The sequence below is a fragment of the Coffea arabica genome, chromosome 5c (assembly GCF_036785885.1).
Source record: "Coffea arabica cultivar ET-39 chromosome 5c, Coffea Arabica ET-39 HiFi, whole genome shotgun sequence".
NCBI lineage: Eukaryota > Viridiplantae > Streptophyta > Magnoliopsida > Gentianales > Rubiaceae > Coffea > Coffea arabica.
Window position 1 is genome coordinate 12290082 of NC_092319.1, and position 11022 is coordinate 12301103.

The 11022-nt window shown below is 35.3% G+C and overlaps 1 long non-coding RNA gene across 1 annotated transcript; it reads left to right on the plus strand.

Annotated features, from left to right (window-relative positions):
- The first annotated feature begins 4180 nt into the window (after window positions 1-4180).
- Window positions 4181-6779, plus strand: LOC140007643 (uncharacterized). The gene is made up of 2 exons (XR_011814987.1): window positions 4181-4527; window positions 6412-6779. It is a non-coding gene; the product is annotated as an uncharacterized lncRNA (long non-coding RNA).
- The last annotated feature ends 4243 nt before the right edge of the window (window positions 6780-11022 follow it).

Genomic DNA, 11022 nt, shown 5'->3' on the forward strand with positions numbered 1-11022 from the left:
CAAAACTCAATTTGGATTTTCTACTCCAAGATATATCAGATTTCCCAAGACTGCTCAGAGTCTCTTGCGGAAAAAATTTTCAGCAACACTTGACTCAACCTTCCCACTTAAGCTCATGATTTTTGGTTCAAGTCCAAGTTACAATCAAAGTTTAATGTCTAACAAAGTTTGTGGAGCAAGATTTCCCCCAAAAGTTTTGAAAAAATAAGGGCTAACAACACTCAAAAGTTTCGGCCAGCAAGAAGCTTTCAAACAGAAATTTTCCTCAAATCATCTACCTAAATCAAGGTTTCAAAGAAACCCATCAATAACCCATCAAAGATCCAATCTTTCTAGCTACAAATCTACTAGAAACTTGAAGAAAAGAGACGGTTTCAAGTCAATACCTCTCCTAGCAATTTCAACCAAGCAACAAGTCCAAGTTTCCTCTAAGAGCTTCCCTCCAAGTTTCACTCAAGATCTATCGGAGTAGATTAGGGTTAATCTTCGAATTTCTCATGGATCAAGCAAGAAATCAAGGCTAGAAAATGGAGTATTTTCTCTCCCCTTACCTCTCAAATTTCGTCCAACAAGTAGCCAAGAAGAAGAAATGGTAATAAAGGCTTGGTTTAGGATAAGAATGAAACTTAGTCTTGGTCAAGACTTCATGGTTGAGTGACAAGGGTCAAATCAAGATGTAATCCTTATCCAATTGTCTTCCATTCACTAAAATATCTAGTTCATCTCTAATTATCTCTTAACACCTTATAGCACAATATTCCTTTTGCACAAAACTCCTTCTAATCTTTCAAATTTAGTATACACACCTAACCAGTTGGTCACACTAGTATAATGCACTATGAAACTTAATATGCACTAAACTACAAAAAAAAGGGAATGATAAAAATCTTAATTTAATCTTTAAAATCACTATCAAATCAAGACTAGCAAAAAAGCACGTAAAGTAAAATTAAAAGGGAAAACAAATTACTTTTTCAAAAAAGGAGAAAATTTAAAAATTATTTTCGGGTCCTCGCAATATATATATTTTATTTAAACAGGGGATGGGGCAGGGGTATAGTCCCCCATCCCTCGCCCCATTTTGTAATGGGGTGAGCATTTTAACCCCCACCCCGCCCCATCCTTCATCCCGTTAACGCTGGCGGGCATCTGTCCCAATTGCCATCCCTACTCAGGGCCATTGATTCCATATGTGTTGTTCACTATGGTTTTTGATCTAGGTGGAAAATGTTTGCTTTTTCTATCCTTAACCATTTCCCGCCTAGATTTGAAGACAAATCCTTCTCAAAAGGTGGGGAGTGATCTGAGACTATCCAAGGTGATCCAATGTGGGTTTGCAAATACGGTTACTAGAGTAAGAGCTATGAAGTTTAAAGGGGCATTTCGATTTCTAGTGTGAGCTGTCAAGACTAAAATGGAGTGTTAAGATCCATTGAAGAGCTTAAGCATGTCGAAACAACCTTTATTAATCTTATTCACATTGATCAAGATACATCGGATCCCTAGGGTTCATATATCCTATTGTGGTTCATAAATTCACATGAAGGGCTTACAATTGAAACAGATCAAACTTGTTTCCTTTGAGTTATTTTTACCTTAGTTGCATCGTTTATATTGGAATAATGTGTGCTAGCTTGCATGTAAGTTGTGTTGCGCCCCATTTTTAAATGAAAAACTTAGCTTGTTTATGAAAATGAATTTTTTATTCAATTTTTGAGTAAAAAATGTGTTTTTGATTTTTAGAAAATAAATAAAGAAAATGGGCCCAAATGAGACTTAAAAATGCGATTATTTTGGCCCAAAATAATAGTTCAAAAAAAGTTTTTAATAATAAAAAGTAGGAGTCGCCACTTGATATTGAGTTAAAGTATACCAAGTCACCTAAAATGAATTTTGAATAAAAAAGTAGAAAAACCCTTTTAAATGACTCCAAGTTTTCGAAAATCAAAGGAAAGTGTTTGGGAGTCACATTTGAAGAAAGGGAAGGCAAGGATAAAATCCAAAGCACCCTTTCAACCTTGCCAAAGCTAGTTGCGTGATTTAGTCAAAAATTTTCTTATTTTAACTTAAGAATTTATCAAATTTGGATGTCACTATATGGATGCAAAACCTAAACTTAGGAGGATATCGGGGGGTCGGAATATCTCTTCAAAATTTAATTGGTGCAAATCGCATTAATTACAACGTCTAAAAATGACTTCTTGAAGAGTTCACGAATATGCAAAAATATGAGATTCGAAGAAAAGAAAAGAAAATTATACAAATATATAAACATACAAGACTTAAGGGAATGCATCATAACGGGTGCGGGGAACTAAGATTCGTGACTAGATTTTTCTTTTAATAGAGGAAATACAAGCGTGCTAAGGTTAGAGAGCCAAACTCGTCCATGTTCCATATTCGAGGGGTTTTTCTCCTATCTAATCATGCAAATATACTAGCCTAGTTCTAATTCTTAAATGGAATGCAAATCTAATGTCATATGTCACACATGGGTATAAGGAATATATATAAGGGAAATACGGGATAAGGGATATACATATAAGGGAAATGTCATGCAAAATGGTAAAGACCCTAAAAAGTAGAAAATATGCATAAAATGTCATGATTTGCCATACAAACATGATCTAACGCGCGGATGTTTCCTAAGCGGTCTAGCGTTGGACTAGTCCATGTCTATAAGTTCTCACTGGTGTTGGACTAGCGAGAAACGGGAAATAAGGCCACAACTAGCGTTGGACTAGTGTGGAGTCGGCAAAGGAGCCACAACTAGCGTTGGACTAGTGTGGTGACGTCGCACATTGATTATAACTAAACCAATCATATAAAACGTAATAAAAGCAAATAAACACATAAATTCACATAAGACGCATAGCACATAATCATGATATCTAGATGCAAATCCCTAGGAAAGCGAATAACACGTAACACACATAAGCATGCAAAACACACAAAACAAATAAAACAAATAGAAACCTAACTATTACATTTGGGGCCCTAACTACAATCTAAGGGAGGGAAGGAATAAAATAAATAAATAAATCCCTAACTATTACATATTCTATCTAAATACATATCTTGAACCCCCTAACTATTACAATTCGGCACTAAATGCCTCTTAAATAATCAAACATTAAATTAAAATAAAAATACTAAATCGAAACAATTAAAGTAAATAAATAAATAAATGAAATAAAACATTCAAAAAGGCATGTAATTAAACACATAAAGTCACATAGGGGCACATAGGGTCAAGTAAAAATCAAAATAAAGAGTGTAGACACCAAATTTTTAATAATTTTATGTAGCATCTATTTCATGATTTTCATTTTAGATTGCTTGCATTTTAGTTCGTTATTGTGTGTTTTGCACTATTAGTTGTTATGATATTTTGATTTTATTCATTTTCGCCCTTTTAGTTGACCTATTTCATTTGCTATTTATTCTTATTTACTTTTAGTTTTAGTTTTTAGTTTTAGCTTTTAAGATTAAGATTAGCATAAAGTTTTTAGAAAAAAGGAAAGGAAAACATCAAAAATATGTTTTAGTCATTTTGTTTTTATTCAATGCTTTCTCGAAGGAAAAATGAAAATGAAAATTATAAAAAAAAAGGAGAAAAGAGAAAATTAAAGGAAAAGAAGAAAAAGAAGAAAAATTCAAAAAAATAAAAATAAAAATAAATAGGCTTTAGTTGGATTTGAAAAATGAAAAAAAAAGAGGAAAATTTGCTCACAAAAATATGTTTATTTCTTTTAAATTCAGCTTTTTGGCATTTTTAAGTTATTTTTAAAAGAAAAAAGTGAAAGTGAAAAATGAGAAAAATGAAAAAATGGAAAATTGCATTTTTGTTGTTTTTAGTTTATTTTTATCTAATGTTAATTAAGTTGTTTTCATCATTAATTATTATTGTTTTATTATTATCATTTTTGTTGTTTAATTAATTAATTTAAAAAATTAATTTAAAAAAAAAAAAAAAAAAAGAACAACGTCACGGCATGCACGCTGCAATTTTTTGCAGCGTGCAAAGGACAATCTCAAGAGCCATCGGATGGCTGGATGGAAAGGGAAGGATAAGCTCTTCATCCTCACCATCCGAGAGAGGGTTTACGGATTGGAGCTCATATAAAAAGGAACAAGAATCAGCAGCCGGAAGAAGGAGGGAGATAGAGAGCACGGCTGGAAAAATTCTGAGGCAAAACAGAAATCAGAGAGAAGGCAGCCGACAGAGAGAGTTTTTTTGGGGAGATAGAGAGAGGGATAGGATCGGAAAAGAAAGACCAGAGAAAGAGAACGGATGACAACGGAGAGAAAAGTTTTGAGAGTGGCGGCTGAAAAATCTTGAGGAAGTAGAGAGTGTGTATGCGAGACGGTAAAAGAGAGAAAACAGCAAAAGAAAAAGAGTCTGACTTAGGGTTGCAAGAGGATGACTGAATCATCATCATCGCGTTCCGTTGGCGTGACTTTGAAGTTCTGGTAGAACCATCCGAACCTTTTCTCGGGCATCCCTCGCCTCGCTTGGTGATTAAGGTATTATCTTCATCTTTTATCAGTTAGATACCATCAGATTTGGCTCAGAAATGTTGAGATATTTCCTGTTACGTTTTGGGTCGTTTTTCTCTTTCCTTCATGGTTGTTCCTCCTGTGCATCCAGTTGTTCAAATCTGTTTGAGATAGAAAATCAGTGAGTAGTGGACAGGGACAGCAACTTGGATTTCTTCGTGAGGTTATATCATGAATTCGTGAGCTCATGACTGACCCACATGTGTTTGAATCAGCAAAATCAGAATATGACATGAATTTTTGGCAGTATTTCCTGTTTGACTTGCAGTAGTTTTGGAGGTCCTTGTTTCGCTTACCAGTTTTGTTTTGAGCATTTGGTTTGTTGTTGCAGTTGGACCTTAGAATGTTTTTTTTCAAAATGTTGAGCTAGAGGTCAGTAGATGTTCATGTTAGTTTTTGCACTGCCACCAAATCTGGTTGGGTTTGAGAGAAGAAGGAGAAGGGACTTGGGGTTTTTGACATTTTCCCTGTTTGTTTCGTATTCATTATGCTTAAGCCACCAGTTCTATTTTTTCCCAAATGGGTAGATACATGTTCTGGTTTGCAGTCTAAATTCATTAGACTGGTTTGACCAAGATGGATAATGCTGTTTTCCTGATTTTCTGGTTGAGTCTTAGTAGATGTTCAGGTCGCCTTGGCTGCATTTGTGACTGGAAATTATTGGAGTTCTGAAGCTTCATGAGTTTATTTCTCTTGCTGTGACCTGCTTTCCTCTGGTGTTTGGGTTGTGTTGTCCATCGTAACTATCTACATTAAAGGAAAAAACTCCGGCCGCGTTAAATGAAGTTTCAACTGGATTCCTTTGCTGTTTTCTTTTTTCTTCCGTAACAGCTCACAAAACTGGTTTTAGTCTTCTTTTGCTAGCTTACTTTGGTGTTGAAGGAATGAAATGGAAGGCTTGGTGTTAATATTTGTGTGTTTGGGTTCAAGAAGAGCTTGCAACATGTCTAAACATTGCTGGAAATGTATAGAGCAGGAATGCCGAACCATGCTGCATTGAATTCTCCAGTATTTGCATGATTTTTCCCTCTATGTTTTGGTTTGTTTGAATGTCAAGATTGTGTTACATGTTGCTTAGATAGGGTTTTGGATGTTTGGTTGAAAAGTTTTGATCAAAAGATTACTTGAAGTGGAAATCAATGTGTGAAAATGCAAGTTGTGCTGATGTTTTTTCGGCTGCAGAAAGCTTGAATCAGAAATATTGCTGGTTGCAAATCATATATCGTAGCTGCATGTTTTGCATGAAATTAACTTCTGAAAATCACACTTTAACCTTTCAAGTTTCCCATAATGTTAATTTGGCCCGAGTATTTGAAAAAGCTAATCAATTGGGTCCCTGTGATTTTTGCAGCAATGCATTATGGCCCAATTAGGTTCCATTTTCTTGCAATTAGGTCCTAAGGTGGGTGTATTTTGAGTCATCATTTGGCCTTTCATTGTTTTTGAGACTTTGAAGCTCTTAAATTTTTCAATTGGTTTTATTTGGTTGATTAATGAGTTGCTATCGAGTTTTCAAAGTGCATGTTTAAATCATTCATGGACCCTTGTTCATTCTTGGACCTTCGAATTTCCATAAATGTTTGCTTGGATCTTGTTATTTGCTTGGGGAACTTTTTGTGTTTTTAAATGTTTCAATTAGGTTCAAATGATTGAGTAGTGCTTGCTTTTGGGTCTTTAGTAGATGTTATGCTTGGGGATTGGATGATCATGCCTTGGCCTTGGTCTTTATGTAGTTTTGACTTCATTGAGTTGCAATTGAGGGAAAGTTTGATGTTTTGATGGGTTCAAATTGTTTAATTTATATCTTATCACTAAATTGGTGCATTAATCTTTTGTTTTTGGTGATTTTAGCCTAAGTTAGTCTTTTCTTGGATGATTCTAGCCAAGTTGAGTTTATTCATTTCGTTAATATCACCAACGGGGGGAAGGTATCATTTCTTTTATCCCTTTTTGTTTCTCTCCTATGTGGACTAATGTGCTAATTGAAATTTGCATGTCTACTTGCTTTCCTAGCCTCTCCTTATTTCCTTTCATTTATTCCATTTATTTTTTATTTTTATTAATGGGGTATGTGTACACCTCTTGGCTTGTAATAGATAGGGCGTAGTAAGTAATTTGGTCCATTTTCCCTTTCCCTTTTGTTTTAGTTAGCAAATGTAATGGTTGCATGCCTATGTGTTATATGTTAAATGCTTTATTAGGATTTTGCATCTAGTCAAGCATGCTAAGTGTTATGTGCTACGTGTTTATAAGTGATTCGCATGCCTACTCGCTCTTTATAGTGTGGATGTATGAAATGGATGAATGTACGTCACCACACTAGTCCAACGCTAGTTGTGGCTTCTTTTATCGTTTCCACTAGTCCAACGCTAGTCGGATGTCATAGAAAGGGCTAGTCCAATGCTAGGCCCAATAGGTTCTTTTTCCCTTTTTTTTCATTAAGTGCATGATCACCACATATCACGCATTTTTCCTTAGTTTATCACTTGGTATGTTTGTGAGAACCCGTAAAAACCCTAATATTTTCCTAGGGTTTATTTCCCCTTTAATTGCGTAATTTTGCATTTTCTGGCTTAAAAATATTTTCTTAGTGGATTTTATGAGCAATTATAGTTTTAAGATGATTTTTCTAGTATTGGAGAGTTTTTAGAAAATTAAGGATAAATAGTGGACGTGGGACCCACTAGTGCGATAAGTTCGGAAAAATTCGGCCAATAAGGTTAAGTTTCGGATACTGTGTAAAATTTATCGGGTGTTAAGTGATAAGTAGTGTGTGTGAAGTGATTGATGTGAGAGAGAAAAGAATGATAAGATTGCATTTAATAGAGTGACACATGTCACTTTCTTATTGGATACCTTTTATGAATCACTATTCACCTTTTGACATTTTTTTTTGACTTTTGACCCAACTAAGTAAATATCCAAAAATTCACCAAAAATCATCATTTTTCTTCTCTTGTTGGCCGGCTCTCCTTAGCTCAAGAAGGAAGGGAACTTCTTCATTTTGCAAGCTTCCACTTGGTCCAATCTACCACAAACCAAAGCCTAGAGTTGTTTCTACTCCATAAAAACTTTGCTTCTAGTGTTAGTAAGTGTATTGGTGAACTTTGTTTGAAGATCAAAGGTGTCCAATATCCCTCTTTCTCTTGATTTCTTGGTAAGTGTTGCTTGAACACCCTTCTACCTCTAATAATGGTCATATGATGCTTAGAAGTGGCATGAGTGTGTGAAAATGTGATTTATTTCTTGATTTGGCTTGTTATGGTGAAGTTTTTATTTTATTGGGAATTTTTCTGGTTTAATATGATCTTGATGTTGGGGGCTTGTATGATGAATTGTAATGGTTGGAAATGGCTCTAGTGGATGTCAAATGTGGTTAAATGCAACTAATTTTGGATTTGGATGGAAAATTGGAAAGTTAGGGTTCTTGAAGCCCCAATTCTGTCCGGTTTTAGATCACTGTGTTAGAGGCCGAATTTGACTTTACTCAAAACATGAAAGTTGTAGGTATTGATGAGGTTGATGTGCCTGCAAAATTTCAGGTCATTTGGATTAATGTAGAATGAGTTATGACGAAATTACTGTAGCTGTTCTGCTTTGAGCAGAATGCGAAAACTGCGATAGTAGTTGGCTATTTTGACTGGAATTGGTTTGGATTTTGGAGTTGGTGTCTTCTGATGAAATGTATCTGAGTGTCTTAGCTAACATATGCCTTTGGAATTTCGGCATTTGGACTTGTAAGGACTGAGATATACTGATTACAGTTTTTTGTGTTTTGCGAACCTGTTTTAGGAATTCTGGGTTAGTATTTGGCATTTTCGACCTAGTTAAGCTAGGAACTGGATTGAGTGGTCTTCTACATTATTGTAGCCCTGTTCCATAGCTTCGAAACGGTGGGTCTTACACCCCCAACCGATATTTGTAGTGAGAGTTGTACCATTACCGCATAATGAGTGTAAAACAGTTTTCTATTTGGGGCCAAGACTAAGGCCATTTTCTAATTTCTGGTTTGCTATTATGCTCATTTATGCATATGAAACCCTATTGGGGTTGTGTTTAGCATTGCTATATGACTCGTTATCGAGTCTCATTGTATGTGTTATATGTTCTAGGGCTTGAAGGTAGTGCACGACGGCTTGGTGATCGTGGTACATGAAATACCACTTACTTGCTTGGTGAGTATACCACTCACTTACTTGTTATAATGTGGCTTTGTGCTATGTGTATTTGATGCCTTGAAGGCTTATTTGGTTATTGGAAATGATTGAGGTGAGGGTGTCCTTGATCGCCCTCACCCCTCATGACTTTATTCGTGGCTATTGATTGTTTTACTGAAATACTGCACTGGATATATGAAATACTGCATTCCATTCATGGAAACTGATTTGGTGTCGTTGGACGAGTATCCAATGGCTTTACTGCATTTATGAGCTCAACCCCGTATGGTAGTTAATTGGATCGAGCCGGCGAGGGATTGGTCGTGAAAATTATCATGCCACGGGGACTGTACTGGGGAACCTTGTGGTAATGAGACCCTTGGTTCCGGTAAACTCGAGTATTACCAAAAATATTACTGAATGGAGTGCGGGCCCGGTTGGGGTATGATAGGTGGAAGGAATGGAAGTAAAGAGTTGTCTACGGTTTGGTATTTTAACATTGACGGAGAGTCAATGAGGTTGGTTCAAGATTGCAAGCGTGGAAATGGGCTCTTGAGAGCCGACCGTATCCTTTTACCGTTTTGCTTCATTGCTTATTTGTGCACTTTAAATGAAGGTTCATTCTTATATGACTTTGATTGCTTATTGGGTGGTATACCACTGGGCTTTGGCTCATTCCGTGTTATTTGTTTTCCTTACAGGGATATAATTGCTTTTGAAAATGGACTGGATAGTCAATTGCCATACTGAGCTTGTAAATGTCTTTTGTATAGCTCTTGAAGTGAAACCCTAATGTATAACGGGTTCATTTCCTTTTGATAGGCAAATCGAATGTGTACTCCTTAATGAATAGTTTTGGCATGCCATTATGGTTGTAAATGTTGATTTCCGTTGTACATATATGCTTGGCTATGGTTTAGATAAATTTCTGCTTCGGTTTTCGTTTTATTTTATTTTATTTTATTTTGTGTTTTGACTTGTTTGCGCGCGATGTTATGTTCCGGAACGTTTTAGATTGACGTAAACCGTACCGTTAGTCCTGGCGAGAGCTGGACAGGCAGTCCGCTAACCCCTTTGGTTCGCCTTAGGGGAAGGTGGGGCTGTCACATGTTTTGTGTCTTAGTTCATCATTAAAAAAAATTCTATTCGAATTGTTGATTGAAAAATCTGAAGTCATGCCTAGGGTTTTCTTTGTGTGTCTTGTTGATTCTTGGGTTATGTGGGTTGTTGAACTTTGTTTCTTGAAATCTTGAATCAAAGTTGTGGATTTCTTGAAGTTCTTGATTGAGCAATAATCAATCTTAAAGATTCTTGAAATCCTAATCTTAGTTCTTGAAGTTTCTTGAAAACCCTAGTTGATTCTTGGGAAAATCTTGAAAATCTTGGACTATTTTGTGTTTTGTTTTTTAATTTTCTTGATTGAGTTCTTGAAATTCTTAGAAATCTTGAAATAATCTTATATGATCCTTAAGTGGTCCTAGTTTGTTTAGATTTCTGCTACTCAAATGTTGATATTGATCCAATTCTAAGATCATGTGGCTTGTATGTTATGGGTTACGTCTATAATAAGGCATAGAATGTATCAAATGGCATCAAAGTTGGTTTAAGGTGTCAAAGTTATATCCTTTTTCATTTCTTCTTCGTATCTTTATCATTCTTGGTCTAGAGTTTCTAGGGTTTTGTGTCGCGTCTCTTCTTGATTTGTGTTCCGAATAAGAAAAAGTTACTATTTATCAATACTATTCATCGATATTGTCCATCATTACTATTCATCTATTGCTACTATTCATCATTAATGTTCATCCATGGTTACTTTTCATCCAAAAAAATTATATTTCTATGTTATCTTTCTTGTGTGCTTTGTGTCTTAGTTCATCATTAAAAAAAAATTCTATTCGAATTGTTGATTGAAAAATCTGAAGTCATGCCTAGGGTTTTCTTTGTGTGTCTTGTTGATTCTTGGGTTATGTGGGTTGTTGAACTTTGTTTCTTGAAATTTTGAATCAAAGTTGTGGATTTCTTGAAGTTCTTGATTGAGCAATAATCAATCTTAAAGATTCTTGAAACCCTAATCTTAGTTCTTGAAGTTTCTTGAAAACCCTAGTTGATTCTTGGGAAAATCTTGAAAATCTTGGACTATTTTGTGTTTTGTTTTTTAATTTTCTTGATTGAGTTCTTGAAATTCTTAGAAATCTTGAAATAATCTTAGGGGTTCTTGAAAATCTTACTTCCAAGATTCCAAATCTTGAAAGTTATTGGTTTGTTCTTGAAACCATAGTTCATTCTTGAAGAATTTCGTGGCTGT